At 45.4% G+C, this 26020-nt stretch overlaps 1 pseudogene; it reads right to left on the reverse strand.

Annotated features, from left to right (window-relative positions):
* Positions 1–1365: 1365 nt before the first annotated feature.
* Positions 1366–26020, reverse strand: LOC125554721 (annotated as a pseudogene).

Here is a 26020-nt window from a genome sequence, read left to right on the forward strand (position 1 = left end):
GTAGTCTTCAGATTCTTTCTGGCTAGTTCCAGATCAAGGTTGAGGCTGATTTGTTGCTTGTTCAGTGTAGAGAGTTGAGCACTGAGATCACAAGATTTCTGTGGCCAACACATAAGACTTGTCAGTCGACTGAAATGAAGGACATCACTGCAACAGTTACTCTAAGACTACCACCGAATCAAACATTCAACGACAGTCTCGGGGACTACACCCAATGGGTGCACTTAGCGTGCCCCCACTGGTTCAAAAAAAGAGGGTTTCAGATTCTCAGACCACAGTCGACTACCCGCAGCCAACTACGGTCTCGGGGACTACACCTAGTGGGTGCACTTAGCGTGCCCCCACTGGTTTTGGTTCCACTCGGCATGGTCTGCCGAGCGCGAGTGCCCCAACTAGTTTAAAGATTCAGCTCGAATTGACACAAAGTGACAAACAATTTCAAAACAGCCACACCCTAGTGGGTGATCGGACGAGAAATATGATCAGTCAGAAATCGACTAACCTGGACATTGGTTTGCAAAGCAGCTCCAGCGTTGAAAGCCACCTGACTGGCCTCATGCACCACTTTCATTTGCCCCATCACAAGATTCAGCTGAAGAAGAGCTTCCTTGGCAGCAGTCGGTGGGTCATCCAGAGTTTGATACGCAGTGAAAAGCGAGGCTGGCAGAGCAATTGAAGCAGCCGTCAGATCTGAAGCGTCGAGTTGAATTGGTGCAGCAGAAGTCAGAGCAGCTGGTCTAGATGGGCAATCAGTCAACAACGGGACAGCGAAGGTGACGTTGGTTCGAGCCAGATCTGTCGATCGCTCGACTGCCGTCCCAGGTGTCATGGTCGACTGAGGAACCTGGACCTTAGGCGCTTTCCCGCCCAGTTCCTCGTCTTTCCTCTTCCTCCCCCTCAGCGGTACTTCTTCTTCATCGTCCGGGAGCACAACAACGTCCCGTGGAGCTGCAATAAACAGAAAAAGTCATACGGATAGCTGACAAACAATCCAGTCGTCCAAATTAATTCGAATCGGGCAGACTTACTGGTTTTTGAGGTAGCTGTGTCGCCGGTTTCCTCATCGTCCAGGTTCTTGTCAATGTCCATGTCAGTCGCAGCTGAGGCCAGGCTATAAAGGTTCATCAACCACTCGGTCAGAACAAGAAAGTCGGTCGGAACAAGAAAATACGGGAAGAACATTTACCCAGAAGCAACTGGAACGTCAATCTTGATTCTAGGCAAGGTCTTCCGAGCCTTCGAAGGATTGATCTTGGGCTGCTTGGTGACCTTCTCAGCCAATTCTGGAGTCGAAGACCGAGCGCGTTTTGGAGATGGAGCACTCGGCGCCACAGTTTGGCCGCGCCTGCCCGTGGGATCATGGTGCTACTTGGATCGACGTTCAGAACGAGGCAGTGAGTCGGCTACCTCCTCATCGCCCGACTCATCGCTCTCATCTTCGTCATCGTTGGCTGGTGACTCCCACTCGCCGCTCTCCTCCGCACTGTCCTCGCCTTCTTGGTCTTGCTCCAGAGCTTGTTCACCATTGGGCATTGAGTACATCTCCGTGTAAATCTACAAAACAAGGAGCCGAACACAAGTCAGTCGGATCAACAAACAGTCAGAAAACACGTCCAAAAACTGAGTCGTTATGGCCAAGCCTTGTCTGGCTGATTGCTGTCGCTGAAAGGGTCGACTCTCCTGGCTCCCCTAGGGTTGTCCTTGTTCCCGGTGATACCCTCAGCCACTGGGCCACTGTTTTGGCTGCCACCTCCTCTGGATGAACCCGAGCAGTGTCACCAGGCCCCGAGTACATCCACATGGAGTGATCACGAGCTTGGAGTGGTTGGATGCGCCGACTGAGGAACACGTCTAGCAGATCCATGCCAGTGACACCTTGGTTGATGAATTGAACTACTCTCTCGACTAGCCTGCCTGTCTCCGCCTTCTCCGTGGAAGTCACTTTCAACGAAGTTGGAGTTCGAACATGATCAAAAGAGAAAGGGGGAAGTCCAGTCGGCTGGCATGGCGTCACGATATCCGGGCAGTAGAACCAGGTCGACTGCCAGCCCCTGACCGACTCCGGAAGAGTCATCGAAGGAAAAGAACTTCTCTTCCTCTTCTGAATACCCAGACCCCCACACATCTGGATAACATGGGTTTTCTCGTCGTTCGAGTTCGCTTTCTTCACTGTTTGGGAGCGGATGGTAAAGATGTGCTTGAAAAGACCCAAGTGCGATCGACACCCCAGGAAATTCTCGCACATGGATACGAACGCAGCAAGATACGTGATAGTGTTGGGAGTAAAATGATGGAGTTGGGCCCCAAGGAAATTCAGGAAACCTCGAAAGAAGGGATGCGGAGGAAGCGAGAAGCCGCGGTCGACATGAGTGGCAAGCAGAACGCACTCACCCGGTCGCGGCTATGGTTCCGTTTCCCCCTCCGGCAGCCGCACAGACTCATGGACGATCAGCCCTAGCTCGGCCATATCGTCCAAGTCTTCCTGTCGAAGCGAAGATCGGATCCAATCTCCCTGGATCCAATCCGACGGCAGCCCCGAGTGCGATCAAGACCCCCGATTCATCTTCTTGCTTTTTGCCGCCCCCGTCGCCTTCTTCGCGCGTTCCAGCACCACCGTTTTCTCCTTCCCCATGGCGGCGGAGCGGTGGCGTCGAGAGTGGAGAAGCCGGATGGGGTGAAGGAGCAAGAGGAAGAAGAAGGAGAATGGGCACGCACAGTGCGGACGCCTCAGCCTCGCTGCTTTTAAAGGCCCACTTCCGAGTGGCTGACGCGTGGGTCCGGGCAATCCTGTCAAATCCCTCAACAGTCACACATGGGATACGTGGCGAAAAAGGTGGCGTGGAAATCGAAACGTCATGTCTGTCCACTCCGCTTACCACGGCGCGCTCCGTCTGGAGCGCTTCTACCGAAATTTCGAATCCCGTGAAATCCGGGATCCTCTGCAACTGATCATGCCAAAGATTTCACATCAACAATGACACTCGACAGGTGACGCTATAAAAACCAATCGGTAATATCTGAATCGATCAAGGCGACCGAAACAAGGCCGAAAGTTCCATCACTGGCCTCCATTCAGAGATGAATTCTTGAGAAAGGCAAGAGTCAAGGCAAGATCAACTTCAACCTTCTTTTCACTCGGACCTCAATCCATTCGGGGGCTAATGATGAGGACATAGACCCGGGGTAGGGTAATAGGCATGACCTATACGTCCTACCTAAGATCCTTGTCTTAGAAGCAAAGAAGTTCAAGAGTGAGCAGGGAGGACCCAATAAAGGTGTTGAGTGCAATCCACTCGACCTACCATTCACTCGGAGACGTCTTCTTCTTTAAGTCACTCGACTACTCAACCATTCGACCATGTAAAAGACCACTCTACACACAAGAAGACCTAAAGTCGCTCTACGCAGCAACGGTCGGGCATTTACTCGTATATTTAATGATCATTTGTAGCACTTTATTACAGGCGTTACCTATAATGCTCTCTCTTTATGAGTATTGAACTCAGTGTAACAGAGGGGAGCTGGGGTCCTGGCGCACTCTATATAAGCCACCCCTCCTCTGAGACAAGGGTTCACACTCTTTGTAACACACACGCATATAATCCAGTCAACCGCCTCATGGCTCCGAGACGTAGGGTTATTACTTCCTCCGAGAAGGGCCTGAACTCGTAAAACTTGCATGTACAACTCCTCCATAGCTAGGATCTTGCCTCTACATCCCTACCCCACATTCTACTGTCAGACTTAGAACCACGACAGTGCCCACAGTTATGGGCAGATGGGAATTTGTTAATGTCCGGTTGTAGAGAACTTGACACTTAACTTAATTAAAATGCATCAACCGAGTGTGTAGCCATGATGGTATCTTTCCGGCAAAGTCCGGGAAGTGAACACGGTCTTGTGTTATGTTTGAACATAAGTAGTTTCAGGATCACTTCTTGATCACTTTTAGCTTCTCAACCGTGCTTTGCTTCTCTTCTCGCTCTCTTCTACGTAAGTTAGCCACCATATATGCTAGTGCTTGCTGCAGCTCCACCTCACTACCCTTTCCTACCTATAATCTTAAATAGTTTTGATCGGGAGGGTGTGAGATTGTTGAGTCCTCGTGGCTCACAGATACTTCCAAACAGTTGTAGGTGCCGATGATACCAGTGTAGATGACGCAACCGAGCTCAAGTGGGAGCTCGATGAAGATCGTGTTTGTTGTGTTGTTTGTTTCATGTTGTTCAGTAGTGGAGTCCAGTTGGGACGATTGGGGATCTAGCATTTGGGGTTGTCTTCTTTTATTTTGGTTCCGTAGCCGGACCTTAATTGTATTCTGGATGATGTATGTTTAACTTGTATTTTTGTGAAGTGGAGATTGTAAGCCAACTCCTTATCCCTTTCTTATTCAGTACATGGGATGTGTAAAGATTACCCTTCTTGCGACATGCCTACCATGCGGTTATGCCTCTAAGTCGTGCCCTGACACGTGGGAGATATAGCCGCGTCGTGGGTGTTACAGCCGGCGAGGAGGAGGCGGCGCTGCAAGCAAGGAGTGAAGGTTTCAACTTGGAATGGAAGGTGGAAAGAGGGGAAATGTGGCTTTTGGTAAGGTGGAGGGGGCAGGGACGTAGATATTTCTGCGGAAGCCGAAAATTTGGAATCGCTTCAGCCAAAAAACTGGCGCGCAAGGTGTCATCAGACACGGTTCCTTATTCAGACATGGTCCGAAGATATTTTGTGCTGCATCTCACATGGTCGCTTATAATAAACTGTGTGGGATCTACTTGATTTTTCATCTTGATTTGAATTACATAATGGGGTCATAGCGGCCATGGACGGTGTTTAAATTGCTATACCTTTTATCTGCAGTGATCATAAAAGAATTGGAATTATTCAGGGTTCGTTTGGACATTTTTATGCATTAAGTAAGTTTTTAATGCATTTATGTGCATAATTCAAATTTGAACTACATGCACATGCTCCAGCGCATATAAATTCTTTGAAAAAACAAATCTTTGTCCTTGGGTGCATGCGTAGGTCCCATGCAAGAAATGGGAATCAATTTCAAACACCATGGCACCGTTGATTGCCGGCAAAACATTGACATCCCTGGTTTTTAAACTCTAGTAAATCCAAAACTCGTGTAAAATTCATGAAACTTGGCATGCTATCATGGAGCGGCATCAATATGCCGTGGTACAAAATTTGTCCCATTTGGGCAGGTTTGGGTATATGGTTCTCACAAACCGGAGCTGCTCACAACAAGCATGATGGTTTTCAGTAAGGAACGTCCCACCTTTGGGGACGAAACGATATCCAATGCCTCCTATTGCTTTCAATTTTTTTGTCGTGTCAACATAGAACAACATGAGTGTTGTGTGAATTTCAATGATTTTTCATGGTTCGTTTGGACATTTTTATGCATTAACTGCGTTTTCAATGCATTTATGTGCATAATTCAAATTTGAACTACATGCACATGCTCCAGTGCATATAAATTGGCTGAAAAATCAAATCTGTGTCCTTGGGTGCATGACTAGGTCCCAAGCAAGAAATGGGAATGAATTTCAAACACCAGGGCACCGTTGATTGCCGGCAAAACATTGAGATGCCTCGTTTTTAAATTCTAGTAAATCCAAAATTCTGTTAACCATTCACATGATGCCACGTGTCTTGTTTTAATGGCTGTAGGAGGTGCCATGCGGACAACTGCTTGACCTTGACTGAATGGGAGCCGTGCGAGCACCGTCCTGTGCGCAGCCTCGCCAAGAGGCGTGCAAGCTGTCCTCGAGTGCGCGGGATCACCGGGAAGCATGCGAGCTATACGCTGTGCAGGCTCATTGGGAAGCGAGCCCTTTGACTTCCATGGCTGCCCACCTTGCTCGCATCGTCTCCATTAATGGCGCCCAAGCCGTAGTTTAATTCTCTTTTTAAATATAAAACACTCATCGCAAACGTTTTAGGTAGAACACCTGTATGCAAACCCACAGCTTCCCCAGGAAGCCAAGAGAAAATGTGCCGGGTAGGATTTCTGAAGCTCTTGATCGCAAACGATTTAGATAGAACACTCGTATGCAAAGTGAGAGCAGCGCAGGATTTGTTCATCCCTTCAACGCAAACGGTTGTTTTGGATGACCCGTGTCCAACCACGTACAAACAATTTAGTATGATTTGCATCTGCCATATTGGGTATGTTGCCATTTATCAAACTAGAAAGATTTACATTTGTTAATCTAGTAACGTTGCCATTTGCCAATCCTTGTAACACTGCGATTTGCCAAAATATGCAGCTAGAAATCATTAGCACTATGTAATTTTTGCAACTCAAATCAGTAATTAAGCATAGATTCCAATCATATATTAAGCAGTCGTTCTTAATTTATACAAATAGTTCAACTCGACAGCTGAACTGACCAAACTTCTCCCCAATTGTTGCCAACCATGTACTGAAATAGCTAGTTCAACTATATATACTAGCTAATTTCAAGTACGTTGTAAAGTTCGACCACACATCTACAGTCAAATGAACTGAACAAAATAGCCCCTAAATACTACTACTACAATGGAGGGGCTTTGTGCTACTTCCGGCAGCCTCTCCTTTGCCGAGCGCGCTCAGTCAGAGGCAGAGGAGGAGGAGGAGCCTACTGGCGAGCTGGACAAATGTAATACGGTGTCTGCCGCTGCTGCATGTTCAATGACGCTCGCCAACTCGAACGCACACTGCCACTCCAGACGATCTCTCTCGAAGCGGCCGGACTGCTCGTAGATCTCCTGATTCCTCGCCTCTGCGTCGGTGTGTGCTGCGGCCACGGGTGCGGTAAGGTTCTTTGCGTGCTTGACGAGGCGCTCCTCCTCCTCCTGCAGGAACTCGATGTAGCGCGCAAGGTCGCTGGCGCACGTGCGGGCCTCTACCTCGGCCTCCCTCCTTCGGGCAGCGATGGCGGAGCGGGTGATGATCCCGGCGGTCGACGGTGGGCTAGCGGCCACGGTGGTCGACAATGGGGTGGCGGCCACGACCACCACCTCCCGCCTTCAGGCCACGGTGGCAGAGCGGGTGATGGCCAATGTGGCCGGCAGTGGGGTGGCGGCCACAACGGCCACCTCCCGCCTTCGGGCCGCAGCGACAGAGTGGGAGATGGCCCTGGATTTCGATGGTGGTGTGCCGGCAACAGTGGCCGGCAATAGCTGCCAATGGGCAGCGGCGGCGGAGCGTGTGGTGGGTGTTCCGTGCACGCCCAACAGGGGCGCCACGCACACTACACTACGCCGCCGCCGTAGTGTAGCCTCCTAGCTGGAGCTATCCTCTGATGACGAGGGAGTGGCTGAGCGACGACGATGGACCGGTGCCATTGGCGATTGTGGGAGAAGCAGACGAGATAAGCTACAGGGAGGGAAGGGAAAATGCGACGGAGGACTCACCGGCTGTGAGGGTTTTTATAGCAGGGCGGCAAGCATTGGGATTTTGGGGGATTTCACTAAGTCATGCTGGAAGCTTGCGCGGGAACCTGCGAGGTTGCGTGGGAATGGGCTCACCGACGATTCAATGGCGATGCCGTTTGGCCAAAAGAACTCCCCCGCGCGCTGCGCAAGCATGCGCTGTAAGCCGTCTGCGGCAGCGGGGTGACAAGACGTGCGAGAGGAGGACGAGATGACACATACACATACAGTTAATAAAAAAACGTTTGCGATTTAATTACCTACTATACCCCCGTCCTGGTTTATAAGTAGGATTTAACTAATAAAATACGAATGCATGTCGCCATAGATTAGATCGTTGGAGTCGTATTTGAACATAGTTTCTAGCTATACAATTTTTGTAACATGCATTAACACTTTTTTGGTTAAATTTAAGGTTATACACCAGCAAGCGTTTGCCAGCAACACACATGGCTTATTCCATCACAAACAGCTCTGATGGATCAACTGTCTGCTACGTATCGCACATGCAACTCTAATCTGATTCGTGCTTGATGTCTCTGACATCGCTCACACATTTCGTCTTATTTGCCACGTATCACTGTGTCGTCCTCTGCTCGTGTCCCTCGGCAAGCTCTTCTCGCCGTTAGGCGCCGCAGTGCACTGTGCTTGCCGTTAGGCGCCGCGCCATGTTTTGTTGCGTCCGTTGGTGCGCTCTGCTCGTGTCCGTCGACGCGCTCGACTTGTGGAAAACTTTTCCTTGAGGCGACCGTGGAGCGCTCTGCTCTCGTCCCTCCGCGCGCGCTCTGCCAGCGTTTGGGCGTGCGCACGATCACGTCGGGGGCCCCATATGCATGCGGTTGTGCTGCGTGCGTTGCCACGCGATGCAATTACGTGCGACACAATGGAGTTACGTGCTGCAAATTAGAACTGCCATCAGGGCCTGCCGATATTCCTTGCCGTCTGGCTTCCCCTTTAATTCCCGCCGCCATTATAACCTTAGTCTCTTCAACCTTTCGATCGCGCCCCGCAACACAACAAGCACACCCACGACGACATATAGAGAGGGGATGTCTGGCGGCGCTCCAATGGAGTTCGGCGAGCATAGAGTGGAGACCCACGTGAGGGAGACGGATATCTCAGTGGTGTACACCATCGATCCGGCCGTGGTGGATGACTACATCAACAGCGTTGAGCAGTTGCTTGCTGGAGACAAGTACAAGGTGGTCTGCATCGACCTCCAGTACACCGTCGGTCGTCCCGGCATAGATCAGAAGATTGCCATCGGCCAGTTGTGCGTGTGCCATCATGTACTCATCTACCACTACTGCATGGCCACAGAGCCTTGCGACCGTTTCAACGGGTTTGTCAACAGCACCGACTACAAGTTTGCCACGATGGATACCAAAGACAAGGTAAAAGCACTAGTGTTACGGGCTTGGCCTGCAAGAACCTTGTCGAAATCAGTGACCACTACAGGATCTGGGGCAGCACGAAGCAGGACTCCCTGGTCGAACTCGCCTCGGCCATCATCGAGCACTACTACTAAAAGATGAAGCAAGATGCCTAGAGAACAAGTCCCGTATCCTGGCACTAGGGCTGGATGCGGCAACTGGATGAACCTCACCTCAGGTTCGCGGCCAAGAGTGTGTACACATGCTACGAGATGCACAGGCAGATTGTTGACATGAGGAAGTGCCTCGTTACCCAAATCGACGAGTCTTGATCGGGCCACAAGCAGAGCAAGCGTCACAAGAAGTAGATGATGATCAGATGATCGTTTATGCTAGTTAATCATGCATGTAATATATAGTTTACTTTATTGGTGTGTGTGGATATGTCATGTGTGTAATAGCCACCTATGTAATTATGCATGTAATAGTTTAATTTGGTGTGTGCAAATGCCATGGTTGTAGTAGCCACCTATGTAAGTGGATGTTTAATTTGGTTATGCAAGCATGTCCTTATATATATATATAGACACATACATACATACATACATATATCTTGTTGTTCTGTATGCAATCCCATCGCACACCACACATGTCTTATTAGAAGCAACCGGCTGTGTTATTATCGGTCTTCACACACATTTCTGATTACAGACCTGTTTGCCACGTAACACACACATCTTGTTAAGTTGAACCATTTCTGTTCTCATCTCTGAACGCAAACAGTTCATCCGACGAAACCGCATGCCGTATATCGCACACACCTTCATCTGGCTACCCGTTTCTTTTGTGTTGCCTAATCACAAACAGTTCATCCGAGTGAACCGTATGCTGTGTATCGCACATGCCTTCATCTAGCTGCCCGTTTCTTTTGTTCCTCCTCATCGCAAACAGTTAATTGAACAGAACCGTATGCCCTTCATCGCACACGCAACTAAAACTTGAACCTTGTTTGATGCATCCGTCATCGCAAACGTTTTACACATTTTTGACGGTTTTCATAAAGCACCGTTTGCGATTATTACATCACACACAGTTTCTCGAAGGGTCTCCGATCATAGTGTCGCATTAGCAGCATCCTGCAGTAGTGACTGAACCTGTAGTATTTCTAGTTTGTAATGAAGGATGGTGCATTGTTCTATATGTTATTGTCCATATATCAGTCCGTATGTAAGCTCACAGAAGGGTGGTAGAGTATACTTTAAGCATAAAATCATCCGGAACTCAATTTTACAAGTCGGATCTTGCCTCCGAAAAGTTGTCAAAGCCCCCGAGTGGGTTAAGGGTGCAAAAAACTTTTAGTTGTGATTGTGTTCGCGGGTCATGGAGCTCCAATGGAGTTTTTATGGCTAAACTGTGGCCATTTTATGGATACAACATCACAGGACAAACCACGAATACAACTTTCAAGGTAAGTTCATCGCACCGACGAGCCATCTTGCACCATTCGGAATGATGTATAATTTTTCAAGTGCGTAAATGGAGTAAGGATGAATGTTATGCACTTTATGATCCAAGAATAATGTATCCGCGGGTGACAATGTGAGAGTGGTAGCGGGACGGGATATAGACCACGTAAAGCATGAATTCTTGGGTTTTAATGCAACGAAGAGCCTCCTCCTTGTGTCGTGACTAAACCTGTAGTATTTCTATTTTGTGATGGAAGGTTGGTGCATTGTTATATATTTTATTGTCCATATCTCAATCCGTAGGTGAGCTCATGGAAGGGTGGTTGAGTTTACTTTAAGCATAAAATCGTCCGGAACTCAATTTTACAAGCCGGATCTTGCCTCCGAAATGTTGTCAAAGCCCGCGAGTGAGTTAAGGGCGCATACAAATTTTTGTTGTGATTGTGTTGGCGGGTGATGGAGCTCCAATGGAGTTTTTATGGCTAAATTGTGGCCGTTTTATGGATATAACATCGTGAGAAACACCGTGAATACAACTTTCATGGTAAGTTGATCGCACTGACGAGCCATCTTGCACCATTCGGAATGACCTATAATTTTTCGAGCGCACAAACGGAGTGAGGATGAACTGTTATGTACTTTATGATCCAAGAATAATGAATCCTCTGGTGAAAACATGAGGGTGGTAGCGGGATGGGTGATGAAACATTTAAAGCATGAATTCTTGGGTTTCGATGCAACGAAGAGCATCCCCCTTGTGTCGTGACTCAACCTGTAGTCTTTCTAGTTTGTACTGGAAGGATGGTGCATTGTTCTATATGTTATTGTCCATATATCAGTCCGTATGTGAGCTCACAAAAGGGTGGTAGAGTATGCTTTAAGCAAAATCGTCCGGAACTCAATTTTACAAGTCGGATCTTGCCTCCGAAATGTTGTCGAAGCCCGCGATGGGTTAAGGGCGCATACAACTTTTGGTTGTGATTGTGTTGGCGGGTCATGGAGCTCCAATGGAGTTTTATGGCAAAATTGTGGCCATTTTATGGATATAGCATCGCGGGACAAACCGTGAATACAACTTTCAAGGTAATTGATCACCGACGAGCCATCTTGCACCATTTGGAATGACCTATAATTTTTCGAGTGCATAAATGGAGTGAGGATGAACTGTTATGTATTATATGATCCAAGAATAATGCATCCGCATGTGAAAACATGAGGGTGGTAGCGGGATGGGTGATAGACCTTGTATAGCATGAATTCTTTGGGTTCGATGCAACGAAGAGCCTCCTCCATGTGTTCATGAATGAACATGTAGTCTATCAAGTTTTTAATGAAGGATGGTGCATTTTTACTATATGTTATTGTCCATATATCAGTCCGGAGGTGAGCTAACGGAAGAGTGCTAGAGTATACTTTAAGCATAAAATTGTCCGAAACACAATTTTACAAGTCGGATCTTGCCTCCTCCTTGTGTCGTGACTCCACCTGTAGTCTTTCTAGTTTGTGATGGAAGGATGGTGCATTGTTCTGATAATTTATTGTCCATATATCAGTCCGTAGGTGAGCTCACGGAAGGTGAGGTAGAGTATACTTTAAGCATAAAATCATCCGGAACTCAATTTTACAAGCCGGATCTTGCCTCCGAAATGTTGTCGAAGCCTGCGAGTGAGTTAAGGGCGCATAAAACTTTTGGTTGTGATTGTATGGCGGGTCATGGAGCTCCAATGGAGTTTTATGGCAAAATTGTGGTCCGTTTTATGGATACAACATCGCGCGGTAAAGACCGTAATACAACTTTTCAAGGTAAGTTGATCGCACCGACGAGCCATCTTGCACCATTCGGTCGTGACTGAACCTATAGTCTTTCTAGTTTGTGATGGAAGGATGGTGCATTGTTCTATATTTTATTCTCCATATATCAGTCCGTAGGTCAGCTCACGAAAGGGTGGTAGAGTATAGTTTAAGCATAAAATCGTCCGGAACTCAATTTTACAAGCCGAATCTTGCCTCCGAAATGTTGTCGAAGCCCGCGAGTGAGTTAAGGGCGCATAAAACTTTTGGTTGTGATTGTGTTGGAGGGTGGTAGAGCTCCAATGGACATTTTATGAGAAAATTGTGGCCGTTTTATGGATACAACATCGCGGGAGAGACCGTGAATACAACTTTCAAGGTAAGCTGATCGCACCGATGAGCCATCTTGCACCTTTCAGAATGACCTGTAATTTTTTGAGTGCATAAACGGAGTGAGGATGAACTTTTATGTACTTCATGATCCAACAATAATGCATCGGCTATTGAAAATGTGAGGGTATTAGCGGGATGGGTGACAGAACACGTAAAGCATGAATTCTAGGGTTTTGATGCAACGAAGAACATCCCCCTTGTGTCATGACTGAACATGTAGTCTTTCTAGTTTGTACTGGAAGGATGGTGCATTGTTCGATATGTTATTTTCCATATATCAGTCTGTAGGTGAGCTCACGGAATGGTGGTAGAGTATACATTAAGCATGAAATCGCCCGGAACTCAATTCTACAAGCCGGATCATGCCTCCGAAATGTTGTCGAAGCCCGCGAGTGTGTTAAGGGTGCATACAGCTTTTGGTTGCGATTGTGTTGGCGGGCCGTGGAGCTCCAATGGAGTTTTTATGGCCAAATTGTGGTCGTTTTATGGATACAACATCGTGGGACGGACCGTGAATATAGCTTTGAAGGTAAGTTGATCGCACCGACGAGCCATCTTGCACCATTCAGAATGACCTATAATCTTTCAAGTGCATAAAAGGAGTGAGGATGAACTGTTATGTACTCTATCATCCAAGAATAATGCATCCGCTGGTGAAAACATGAGGGTGGTAGCGGGATGGGTGATAGACCATGTAAAGCATGAATTCTTCGGGTTTGATGCAATAAAGAGCCGCCTCCTTGTGTCGTGATTAAACTTGTAGTCTTTCTAGATTGTGATGGAAGGATGGTGCATTGTTCTATATTTTATTATCCATATATCAGTCCGTAGGTGAGCTCACGGAAGGGTGGTAGAGTATACTTTAAGCATAAAATCGTCTGGAACTCAATTTTACAAGCCGGATCATGCCTCCGAAATGTTGACGAATCCCATGAGTGAGTTAAGGGTGCATACAACTTTTGGTTGTGATTGTGTTGGCGGGTGATGGATCTCCAATGGAGTTTTTATGGCAAAATTGTGGCCGTTTTATGGATACAACATCGCGGTACAGACCGTGAATACAACTTTCAAGGTAAGTTGATCGCACCGACTAGCCATCTTGCACCATTCGGAATGACCTATAATTTTTCGAGTTCATAAATGGATCGAGGATGAACTGTTATGTACTTTATGATCCAATAATAATGCATCCGGTGGTGAAAACATGAGCGTGGTAGCGGGATGGGTGATACACCATGTAGAGCATCCCCCTTGTGTCATGACTGAACTTGCAGTCCTTCTAGTTTGTAATGGAAGGATGGTTCATTGTTCTATATGTTATTGTCCATCTATCAGTCCGTAGGTGAGCTCATGGAAGGTGGTAGAGTATACTTTAAGCATAAAATCGTTCGGAACTCAATTTTACAAGTTGAATCTTTCCTCTGAAAATTTGTGGAAGCCCGCGAGTGGGTTAAGGGTGGATACAACTTCTGGTTGTGATTGTGTTGGCGGGTCATGGAGCTCCAATGGAGTTTTTATGGCAAAATTGTGGCCATTTTATGGATACAGCATCGCGGGACAAACCGTGAATACAACTTTCAAGGTAATTGATTGCACCGACGAGCCATCTTGCACCATTCAGAATGGCCAATAATTTTCCAACTGAATAAATGGAGTGAGGATGAACTGTTATGTAATTTATGATCCAAGAATAATGCATCCGCTGGTGAAAATTTGAGGGTGGTAGCGGTATGGGTGATAGACCATGTAAAGCACGAATTCTTGGGTTTTGATGCAAAGAAGAGCCTCCTCCTTGTGTCATAACTGAACTTGTAGTCTTTCTAGTTTGTAATGGAAGGATGGTGCATTATTCTATATGTTATTCTTCGTATATCAGTCCGTAGGTGAGCTCACGGAAGGGTGGTAGAGTATACTTTAAGCATAAAATCGTCCGGAACTCAATTTTACAAGCCGGATCTTGCCTCCGAAATGGTGTCGTAGCCCGCGAGTGGGTTACGGGCGCTTACAACTTTTCGTTGTGATTGTTTTGGCGGGTCATGGAGCTCCAACGGAGTTTTTATGGCAAAATTGTGGCCCTTTTATGGATACAACATCGCGGGACAGACCGTGAATACAACTTTCAAGGTAAGTTGATCACACCAACAAGCCATCTTGCACCATTCGGAATGACCAATAAGTTTTCGAGTGCATAAATGGAGTGAGGATGAACTATTATGTAATTTATGATCCAAGAATAATGCATCCACTGGTGAAAATGTGAGGGTGGTAGTGGGATGGCTGATATACCATGTAAAGCATTAGCTCCTGGGTTTCGATGCAACGAAGAGCCTCCTCCTTGTGTCGTGACTGAACCTGTAGTCTTTCTAGTTTGTAATGGATGGATGGTGCATTGTTATATATGTTATTGTCCATATATCAGTCCGTAGGTGAGCTCACGGATGGGTGGTAGAGTATACTTTAAGCATAAAATCGTCCGGAACTCAATTTTACAAGCTGGATCTTGCCTCTGAAATGTTATTGAAGCCCGCGAGTGGGTTACGGGCGCTTACAACTTTTGGTTGTAATTGTTGTGGCAGGTCATGGAGTTCCAATGGAGTTTTTATGGCAAAATTGTGGCCCTTTTATCGATACAACATCGCGGGACAGACCGCGAATAGAACTTTCAAGGTAAGTTGATCGCACCAACAAGCCATCTTGCACCATTCGGAATGACCAATAATTTTTCGAGTGCATAGATGGAGTGAGGATGAACTATTATGTAATTGATGATCCAAGAATAATGCATCCGTTGGTGAAAACACGAGGGTGGTAGCGGGATGGGTGATATATCATGTAAAGTATTAGCTCCCGGGTTTCGATGCAACGAAGAGCCTCCTCCTTGTGTGGTGACTGAACATGTAGTCTTTTTAGGTTGTAATGGAAGGATGGTGCATTGTTCTATATGATATTGTCCATATATCAGTCTGTAGGTGAGCTCACGGAAGGGTGGTAGATTAACTTTAAGCATACAATCATGCGGAACTCAATTTTACAAGCCGGATATTTACTCCAAAATGTTGTCGAAGCCCGCGAGTAAGTTAAGGGAGCAGACAACTTTTTGTTTTGATTGTGTTCGCGGGTCATGGAGCTCCGATGGCGTATTTATGGCAAAATTGTGGCCATTTTATGGATACAAAATCATGGGACAGGCAGTGAATACAACTTTCAAGGTAAGTTGATAGCACTAACGGGCCATCTTGCACCATTCGGAATGACCTATAATTTTCTTGAGTGCATAAACGGAGTGATGATGAACTGTTATGTGCTTTATGATCCAAGAATAATGCATGCGCTGGTGAAAATGAGAGGGCGGTAGCGGGATGGGTGATAGACCACGTAAAGCATGAATTCTTGGGTTTCGATGCAATGAAGAGCCCCCCTTGTGTCGTGACTGAACCTGTAGTCTTTCTAGTTTGTACTGGAAGGATGGTGCATTGATCTATATGTTATTGTCCATATATTAGTCCATAGTTGAGCTCACGAAAGGGTGGTAGAGTATACTTTAAGCATAAAATCGTCCGAAACTCAATTTTACAAGTCGTATCTTGCCTCCGAAATGTTGTCGAAGCCCGCGAGTGGGTTACACGCGCATACAACTTTTGGTTGTGATTGTTTTGGTGGGTCATGGAGCTCCAATGGAGTTTTTATGGCAAAATTGTGGCTGTTTTATGGATACAACATCGTGGGACAGACCATGAATACAACTTTCAAGGTAAGTTGATTGCACCGACAAGCCATCTTGCGCTATTCAGAATGACCTATAATTTTTCGGGTGAATAAACGGAGTGAGGATGAACGGTTATGTATGATCCAAGAATAATGCATCCGCTCGTGAAAACGTGAGGGTGGTAGCGGGATAGGTGATAGACCATGTAAAGCATGAATTCTTGGGTTTCAATGCAATGAAGAGCCTCCTCCTTGTGTCATGACCGAACCTGTAATCTTTCTAGTTTGTAATGAAGGATGGTCCATTGTTCTATATGTTATTGTCCATATATAGGTCCGTAGGTGAGCTCACGGAAGGGTGGTAGTGTGTACTTTAAGCATAAAATCGTTTGGAACTCAATTTTACAAGCCGGATCTTGCCTCTGAAATGTTGTCGAAGCCCGCGAGTGAGTTAAGGGTGCCTACAACTTTTGGTTGTGATTGTGTTGGTGGTTCATGGAGATCCAATGGAGTTTTATGGCAAAATTGTGGCCGTTTTGTGGATACAACATCGCGGGACAGACCGTCAATACAACTTAAAGGTAAGTTGATCGCACCGGCGAGTCATCTTGCACCATTTGGAATGACCTATAATTTTTCGAGTGCATAAATGGAGTGAGAATGAACTGTTATGTAATTTATGATCCAAGAATAATGCATCCCCTGGTAAAAACATGAGGGTGGTAGCGGGATGGGTGATAGACCATGTAAAGCATGAATTCTTGGGTTTCGATTCAGCGAAGAGCCTCCGCCTTGTGTCGTGACTGAACTTGTAGTATTTCTAGTTTGTAATGGAGGGATGGTGCATTGTTCTATATGTTATTGTCCATATATCAGTCCGTAGGTGATCTCACGGAAGGGTGGTAAAGTATACTTTAAGCATAAAGCGTCCGGAACTCAATTTTACAAGCCGGATCTTGCCTCTGAAATGTTATCGAAGCCCCAATGGAGATTTTAAGGCAATATTGTGGCCCTTTTATGGATACAACATCGCAGGACAAACCATGAATACTACTTTCAAGGTAAGTTGATCGCACCGACAAGCCATCTTACACCATTTGGATGACCAATGATTTTTCGAGTCCATAAACAGAGTGAGGATGAACTGTTATGTACTTTATGGTCCAAGAATAATGCAAACGCTGGTGAAAACGTGAGGGTGGTAGCGGGATGGGTGATAGACCACGTAAAGCATGAATTCTTGGGTTTTGATGCAACAAGGAGGCTCCTGCTTGAGTCATGACTGAACCTGTAGTCTTTCTAGTTTGTAATGAAGGATGGTGCATTGTTCTATATGTTATTGTCCATATACCAGTCCATAGGTGAGCTCATGGAAGGGGGGTAGAGTAGACTTTAAGCATAAAATAGTCCGGAATTCAATTTTACAAGTCGGATCTTGCCTCCGAAAAGTTGTCGAAGCCCGTGAGTGGGTTAAGGGCGCATACAAGTTTTGGTTGTGATTGTGTTGGCGGGTCATGGAGCTCCAATGGGGTTTTTATGGCAAAATTATGGCCATTTTATGGATACAGCATCCCGGGAGAAACCGTGAACACAACTTTCAAGGTAAGTTGATCGCACCGACGAGCCATCTTGCACCAGTCGGAATGACCTATAATTTTTTGAGTGCATAAGTGGAGTGAGGATGAACAGTTATCTACTTTATGATCCAGGAATAATGCATCCGCTGGTGAAAACGTGAGGGTGTTAGCGGTATGGGTGATAGACAATGTAAAGCATTAATTCTTCGGTTTCGATGCAACGAAGATCCTCCTCCTTATGTCATGACTGACACTACAAAAAAAGACACTTCCATGATGATACGTGTTTGTCACAGTAGGTCACATTTTCTGTCATGCATGTACATCCATGACAAATTTATGACAGAATCAAGATAATCATACCTGTGCTGTCTTAGAAGTGTTCCATGACATTACCAAAAATATCATCACAGAAGTGTCCACTTCCATGACGGTAAATCGTGCGTCATGGAAGTGCTTTCGTCAAGGGTGACCGACATGTGGCATCCACCGTAATGGAACGCCGTTAAGCTATCGGGTCCGCTTTTGGATCTGATAACCCGCTAAAAGCCCGGACCAATGAGGATTTCCCACGTGTAAAATTCTCATTGGCCGGAGGAAACACGTGTTGGCTCACCATTGGGACAGTTGTCATCCATTCATTGGACAAGAGGCACCTATGATATGTCGACATGTGGCATGGCCCAATAGAGGCAAATCTGGTGAAAAGGCCGGCCCGTTTGACTTGGTCAAGTGGTAACGGGCTAGCCCACGGAAAGCGTGTTAACAGCATGTTCGTATATAGCCCATTTACGGCCCACTAACTCACAGCCCGTTACGGCCTATCCGAATTAAGCCAAGTAGCTTCATCTGGGCCTTCCAATATGATTCGAGCCCGTTGTAACTTCCAGCCCATGTATGGCCCATGATGTCTTTCGGCCAATACGAGACCATTTGTAACTCTTGGCCCTTTAATGGTCCGTGGTGAATCTGGCCCGCAATGAATAGTGTACCCCTTTATACCCATTAACGGCCCATTATTCCATTGGGCCGTTTCCAACTCGTGTTATCTTTCTGGCTTCTCAGGGCCCATTTATTCTTGGGCTCATTTCTAGAATTCGATTAGATACGGTCTATTACTGGCCTGTTCCGCTTGTGGCCAAATACAGCCCATGGTTACATTTGGCCCATTTGTGCCTCGTTAACCCATTGGGCTGTTTTCATAGCGTTATCAAATACGGCCTACTAATGGCCCGTTATGGTCCACAAATAGTACGGCCCATGTCTGGCGAAATGATTACACGCCCCGTAGAAGGCCCATGGAACCTACGGCCCGTAGAAGACCAATGGATCATACGGCCCATATAAGGCCCATGGATCATACGGCCCGTAGAAAGTCCATGGATCCTACGGCCCACAAGAGGCCCATGGTTACAACAGTCTATGTGTTGCCTTGATTATTGTGGCCTAGTTACCAAAACTAGGTTATTGTGGCCACTAAAAAAACGCGGAAAAAGAACTGCAGTGACTACAAGCAAACAACTAAACAAGACAATAAGGAAATAAATAAGCAAGCAACTAACGTTGGCATATTACAGCTATTACACATATTACATCCACTGGGCATCAAAGTTCGCCACCAGTGCAAATATAGGGAACAAAGCAGCATATTACATACACTGGCCATCCAAATTGGCCACTAGTGCAAAAAACGCGGCAGCAAAACAAGAGCATAACTGAAACAACTTCATAAGAGCTCAAGAAACGTTATCCTGAGTATCCACCATGCTGGCAATAAGCTTAGCAAGCTTATAGGCTTTGTCCTATTTGGCGCTAAAATCCTCCAATGCTTGCTGTTGCACCAGAAAGTATGCATCTGAATGCTCCAGGGACTTCCGCAGTCCTTCCGCTTCTTATCGCAGCACAACTAATCGATGTCTTTCAGCTTGTAGTTGAGACTCAAGAAACCGAACTGATTCAGACAGTGAGTTTGAATAGCTTGTGCAAGCGGTCGTGGCCAGTAACTCGAACACTAAACCAAGACAGGACTTTGGGGTTGTCTCACTGTCTTCAAGATAGTCTTCCTTAGCTATTTTATTAGCTTTGTTCGAGACCAACAAGCATATCTCACTATCCCGAACCTTATCTGCATTACTTCCTTTTCCATTGCTTAATTAGGCACTCTTCCCCAATATTCTGTCAGCATTCTAAAAGAAGAAACAAGCAGACACATAACAGGTTTCACATGTACTAGTATATGAAACTCATTTCGGTGAACCAATTCATTAGTAAGGTGGACATGATTAAACTACCAAGTCTTCTATTGCCAAGTACTAGTACATAATAAAAGCATCAAGCAAGCATATATGTATATCCTATGGTCACTGCATTGTCTTGCCAAATCAAAATAGAGACACGGTTCAAATCATACACTACTGGAATCTGGCACTTTGCCATCTGCCATGGTAGATGGAAAAGGCATGGTCGGCGGATGGCAAAGGCTTTGCCATCTGCCAGCAGATGGCAAACAGTTTGTCTGAAACCCTGCCGGCATAGGCTTCTTTGCCGTCTGCTGGCTGATGGCAAAGAGCCTGTGGCTTTGCCATCAGCTGGCTGATGGCAAAGCCTCTTAACGGGGTTAGCCCCGTTAGAAGGCTAACGGCATACTTTGCCGTCAGCCAGCAGATGGCAAAGGCTGCAGGCTCTATGCCGTCTGCCAGCAGATGGCAAAGTATGCAGGCTCTTTGCCGTGTGCCAGCAGATGGCAAAGGCTACATGCTTTGCCGTCTGCCAGCACATGGCAAAGAGCATTGCCATCTGCTGGGAGATGGCAAAGAGCCCAAATAGGCCAGCCCAAATTTTACATGTAGATGACACGTGGCCTCTTTGCCATTTGCCAGCTGATGGCAAAGTGACTATATTGCCCCATTTAATTTTGTTTTTTCTTATATCAATTCATTTTCATAGAAAATCAAACACAAATATATTTATATGACCAATATAGCATATTCAACACATATTACCAATAGTCATGAACACATATATCCAATACATGTCACCAATAGTAGCAAGTTTCATCCATACATATACATAGTTTCATCCATAGGTAGCAAGTTTCACAAGGTCAAAACAAAAACTAAATACAAGCACTTCATCAACCCAAGCTTCCGTGATCTTAAGCAAATCTGTAAAATGGGAAAGAAAAAAGTTAGAAGAAGAAGATTATTATGATGCAACTAAAATGTGAAGATTATTATGATGCAACTTATATCTGTAAAATAGGTCATTTTGGAGCTAAGTATGGTTATTATGTCATTTTTGAGCTAGCTAAGCATACTAAGTCATTTTGGTGTAAACCATGCTAAGGTCATTCTAGAGCTAAGTAAGGTTATTATGTCATTTTGGAGCTAGCTAAGCATGTGAAGTCATTTAGGAGCTAAAATATGTCATTTCTTAAGCATATTATGTCATTTTAGAGTTAGCTAAGCATATTAAGTCATTTTGGAGGAAAAGATGCTAAGTATAGGTCATTTTAGAGCTATCCTAGGTTAAATAGGTCATTTTGAAGCTAGCTAAGCATATTAAGTCATTTTGGAGAAAAAAATGCTAAGTATAGGTCATTTTAGAGCTATCCTAGGTTAAATAGGTCATTTTGGAGGTAATTAAGCTTATTATGTAATTTTTTAGCTAGCTAAGCATATTGAGTCATTTTGGAGGAAAAAATGCTAAGTATAGGTCATTTTAAAGCTAGCCTAGGTTAAATAGGTCATTTTGGAGCTAAGTAAGGTTATTATGTCATTTTGGAGCTAGCTAAGCATATGAAGTCATTTAGGACCTAAAATATGTCATTTCTTAAGCATATTATATCATTTTAGAGCTAGCTAAGCATATTAAGTCATTTTGGAGGAAAAGATGCTAAGTATAGGTCATTTTAGAGCTATCCTAGGTTAAATATGTCATTTTTAAGCTAGCTAAGCATATTAAGTCATTTTGGAGGAAAAACGCTAAGTATAGGTCATTTTAGAGCTATCCTAGGTTAAATATGTCATTTTGGAGCTAATTAAGCTTATTATGTCATTTTTGAGCTAGCTAAACATATTGAGTCATTTTGGAGGAAAAAATGCTAAGTATATGATTATGTCGCTAGTATCCATATGGCAGAGAACCCGGGCCGACATGACTAGTCATAGAACCAAGGTGGCACAAACGTACAGGGACAGGCATACATGACCCAGCAATGCACGTGTCGGTCATCAGCGAGTGCAACCAAGTCGTAGCAAGCTACAAGGACTTCGGTGATACACCGCGTGACATTTCCCCGTAGGAACAGACACAGAAGCAAAGAAGGACACATGCCGGTCAATCCATGTGTTCCGGAGCAGTAGTGAACTACCATGGCTCAGTGGAAGCAGTAGGAGGCATTTCCTTGTATGGAAGGCTACCAAAGGCACACGACTAGGTGTCCAATCCCACACATACAATGCATTTCAAACATACACACATTATGAACGATATGTGTAGATACAACATGGCATCACAACAAAACTCTATTAAGCAAAACACTTGGGAAACTTACCGTCATCACGGAGGTGTAGGTGTAGGTGTAGGACCGGTCGCGCCAGTGGCAGACGGAGAAGGATCGGTCGATGCTTGTCGGGAGTTACGCTGCACCAAAGATTATTTCCAATGTATCGTTAGCATGATGCAACTCAAATGTGAAGACTAGTAACTAATGACCGTTCAAATAAAACTCACCATGCCCGCCGGAGCAATGACTGGCATCGGCGGAGGGGTCTGGCCGTTCTTCTCGCACATGGACTGCACATTTGGTTTTGACGAGTCAGTCATATCTATTTATATATAAAAAGTAATTGATGGGTTAATTAGAAGCAAGATAATTAGTCTAGAAAATTCTACATTAATTAGATAATTCAAGGTACATACTGTGAGCAAAATTAGCATCTGATGGCCTTAATTCGACACTACCCTCAATGTAAGCATCATGAGATAAATTGTCTGAAAACCTTAACAGTATCGTTCACACACATCCATACTTGTACATTGAGGAGACATTATTAACAAGATTTTTTTGCTTGAGATGTTTTTAGATAAGTTTAGGAACTGAGTTTGATCACTTGGAACTCTTATTCAGAGCATTTATACATGAAGACAAGTTTAGGAACTGCAATTAATTCCCTAAAGTATGGCATCACCGTTTTTCCTTTATTTCACATGGTACATAAGAGGAGAATATGCATCACAAATGAAACCATGGATTGCTCGCTAGATTACTGTACCGATGGATATATGTATGTACATGGAATTTTGTACTCGCTCGAAATAGTATATCGATATTATAAATTTATGAGTGATGTTGTGGTTCATGTACAAACTAGCTGATACATTGTTTCTGTGACTTTAGGTTTTGATTAGAAAAAAAGGACGAGGTCCACAAGAACATGATTGTGCTATTGAATTGAGGAGCATCGTGAGTGATTAATCAAGATGCCATAAGCATACCCATCAGAAATATGTCTGCTGAGCAATAACATGGTTACAGCTTATGTCTACATTAACTGAATAAATGATTTATCCCACTGATACTCCATCATGATTTCGTGAACGTGTTTTGAGAATTTTGTAACACTCATATATAATCACTTTTTCATCAAAATGGCTGCACCACATGACTATAGGACACACCAACAGAGTAATCCACATGACCTGTTCAGTAGCCCTATCTTCAGTTAGCACGATCCACAAGATTATATTTCAAACTTCTTAAAATTATGAATTTCTCTTTTTCACGAAACATTGGCATCATAAGTCTTTCAAGATTACAGGTATCTCTTTAGGCACAGATGACCAACACGCGTACTACAATAAAATAGTAGCTTCTCAAAATGATTTGTCAAACACCGAACAGAAGTACAAAATAGGTATAGCCTTTGTAGACCATAATGTGCAGACATTCCAGATGTACTGAACTAGTGACATGTATATGCGTACTTGCATGCATAATTTCATACTTTCAATTAAAAAAATACAATCAGTCTGATCTAAGATTTTTACTTAAGCATCATGACACCTGACATATACATGTGATACATAACACGTTTAGGCTTTAAGTAAAACAAATAGGAACATGTCTTAGTTTGAGCTTTATTTTTCAACTTCAAATGAACATAAAAAAATTGATAAGCTAAAAGATTGTTGTGCTATATTCATACATGTTTATATTTTCTTCTCAATAAAATGGAATACAGGCCGAACCTACTACCAAATGAACAACTATTACTAAATGAACACAGTGTATTGCTACTTATTTAACCAATATGTTGTACTAAAAACTTCATCAATTTTCCATATTTCAATAGTAGAATTTAGTAGGTACAAAATTTACAATGATTGTCAAATATATCTATTATTGGATTAACAATGCAATTTTAATATAAGTAAATAAGTACTTTAGGTGTTGCTCGCACAACTATGTTCGCAAAAGAATTAAATTTTTAAAAGTCATCACACTTGGTCATAATTTTTCTTTAGACTAATAAAATAATATTACATCCGTCGCAAATTAGTTGACTTAGTATGTTCTATTAATTAAACTGTATAAAGTCTAGCCCGCGCATCGAGCGGGCCACTTTGCTAGTTAGTTCATAAAAGAGTGAAAGGTAGCACAAGAACAGGAAGCAACCCATGCTATTCGAGTTCATAAAACAATGAGAGCTATAAACACAGTAACTGATGAATAGACGCGTAATCCTACAGGGGCAAAGGCAATGACAGAAAATTATTCAGTTATCACAAGAAACAGACTACATTCTCCTTCACTATACTCATCTCAAGTGCATACATATGTTGGACAGATGCTGAGCTAAATAGCATGGTAATCATCCTTGTGTGCTTTCAATTATTTATTTTTTGTCTCACTAGTAATAGTGTTAACCAGTGTATGCAGTAACTGAATTTCAAATCCACAACACAGCAATGGCAATCAGCAATCAGCAATCGGCAATCGTAAATAGGCCGTGACGGAGCTCACCTCGAGCGCGTCGACAGTGAGGAGCAGGACAATGATCTTCTTGGAGAACCTCTGGCGCTCCTCGTGGTCGTGCGGGAGGCGGCGCCTGTAGGAGAGGTTGTAGAAGAGGGACCGGAGCTCCTTGAGCTTGGCCATGGCGACGGCGAGATCGCGCAGGCAGCTGAACACCTGGGAGTGGTGGGCGAGGTGCGCCCTGTAGTTCATCTGGATGAGCAGCGCGGCATCCTGCGGCGACAGCTCCTTGGCCTTCCCCTTGCCGTTCCCCATGGCATAGGCCTGCATCATCAGAAAGAGAGACAAATGTCAGGCGGTCACTACACATATGACAATAGTGCATTGCATGGAGCAGAATCCTCAAGCTGATATCATTCAGAGCAGAGTTCAGTCAATCCGTAGCCAGTACTAAGCACAGATCTAGAGTGTCGACACTAGCATCCTCTAAAATTCCAAATTTTCTCTCAAATCCCGCGAGAGGTAACTTGGATCTATTGGAAATTCTACTGGAAATCACACATTTCGTTCGGATCGGGCCACAGAACCCAAACCCCCGCAAAAATCTCATCTTTTGTGCTGAGTACCGTACCTTGCGGATGGCGTCGCAGCCGGAGGTGTTGTCCTCGGGGATCTCCTTGATCTGGACGCACGTCCTCGCCGGTTTCTTCTTCTTCTTGTCATCCTCCTTGTCCTTGGCGGCGGCCTTGATCTTCTTGGGCTTCTCTGGCTTGCGCTCCTCGACCTCCAGCTCATCCTCATCGTCGTCGGAGGCGGTGAAGTCCTCCTCCCAGGTGTAGGCATGCGACCATGGCTCGAGCGAGCCTTTGCCCTTGATCTCGGTGCCCCACTTGGTCTTGGTCTTGCCTCCGGCGCCGCCCTTGGACTTGGCCTCCCACCTCTACTTGTGGTCGAATCCGTCGTCGTTGGGGGAGGCAAGCTCCGCCTCCCACTTGAGCACCTGGCCCCCACCGCGCGGCTTCTCCTTTGCTGTCCACTTGACCTTCCGGCCGCCGGGCTCCGTGGCCGCGTAGGTGTACTTGCGGCGCGCCGGCTGCGGGGTGGCCGCGCGGGCCGCGAGCTCGAGCGCGGCGACGCGGTCGGTGAGGTCGTGCAGGAGGAAGGCGTGCGGGGAGGGGATGGGGGGCGGGGCGAAGAAGGGGTCGGCGGGGAGGTAGAGGTCGAGGAGGTCGGGGTGGTTGGGGAAAGTGAAGGGGGATGGGGATGGGGTGGGAGGAAGGGGAAGGAGGCGGAGAGGGAGGAGGTAGGTGGTGG

This window comes from Triticum urartu, chromosome 4 (assembly GCF_003073215.2).
Source record: "Triticum urartu cultivar G1812 chromosome 4, Tu2.1, whole genome shotgun sequence".
NCBI lineage: Eukaryota > Viridiplantae > Streptophyta > Magnoliopsida > Poales > Poaceae > Triticum > Triticum urartu.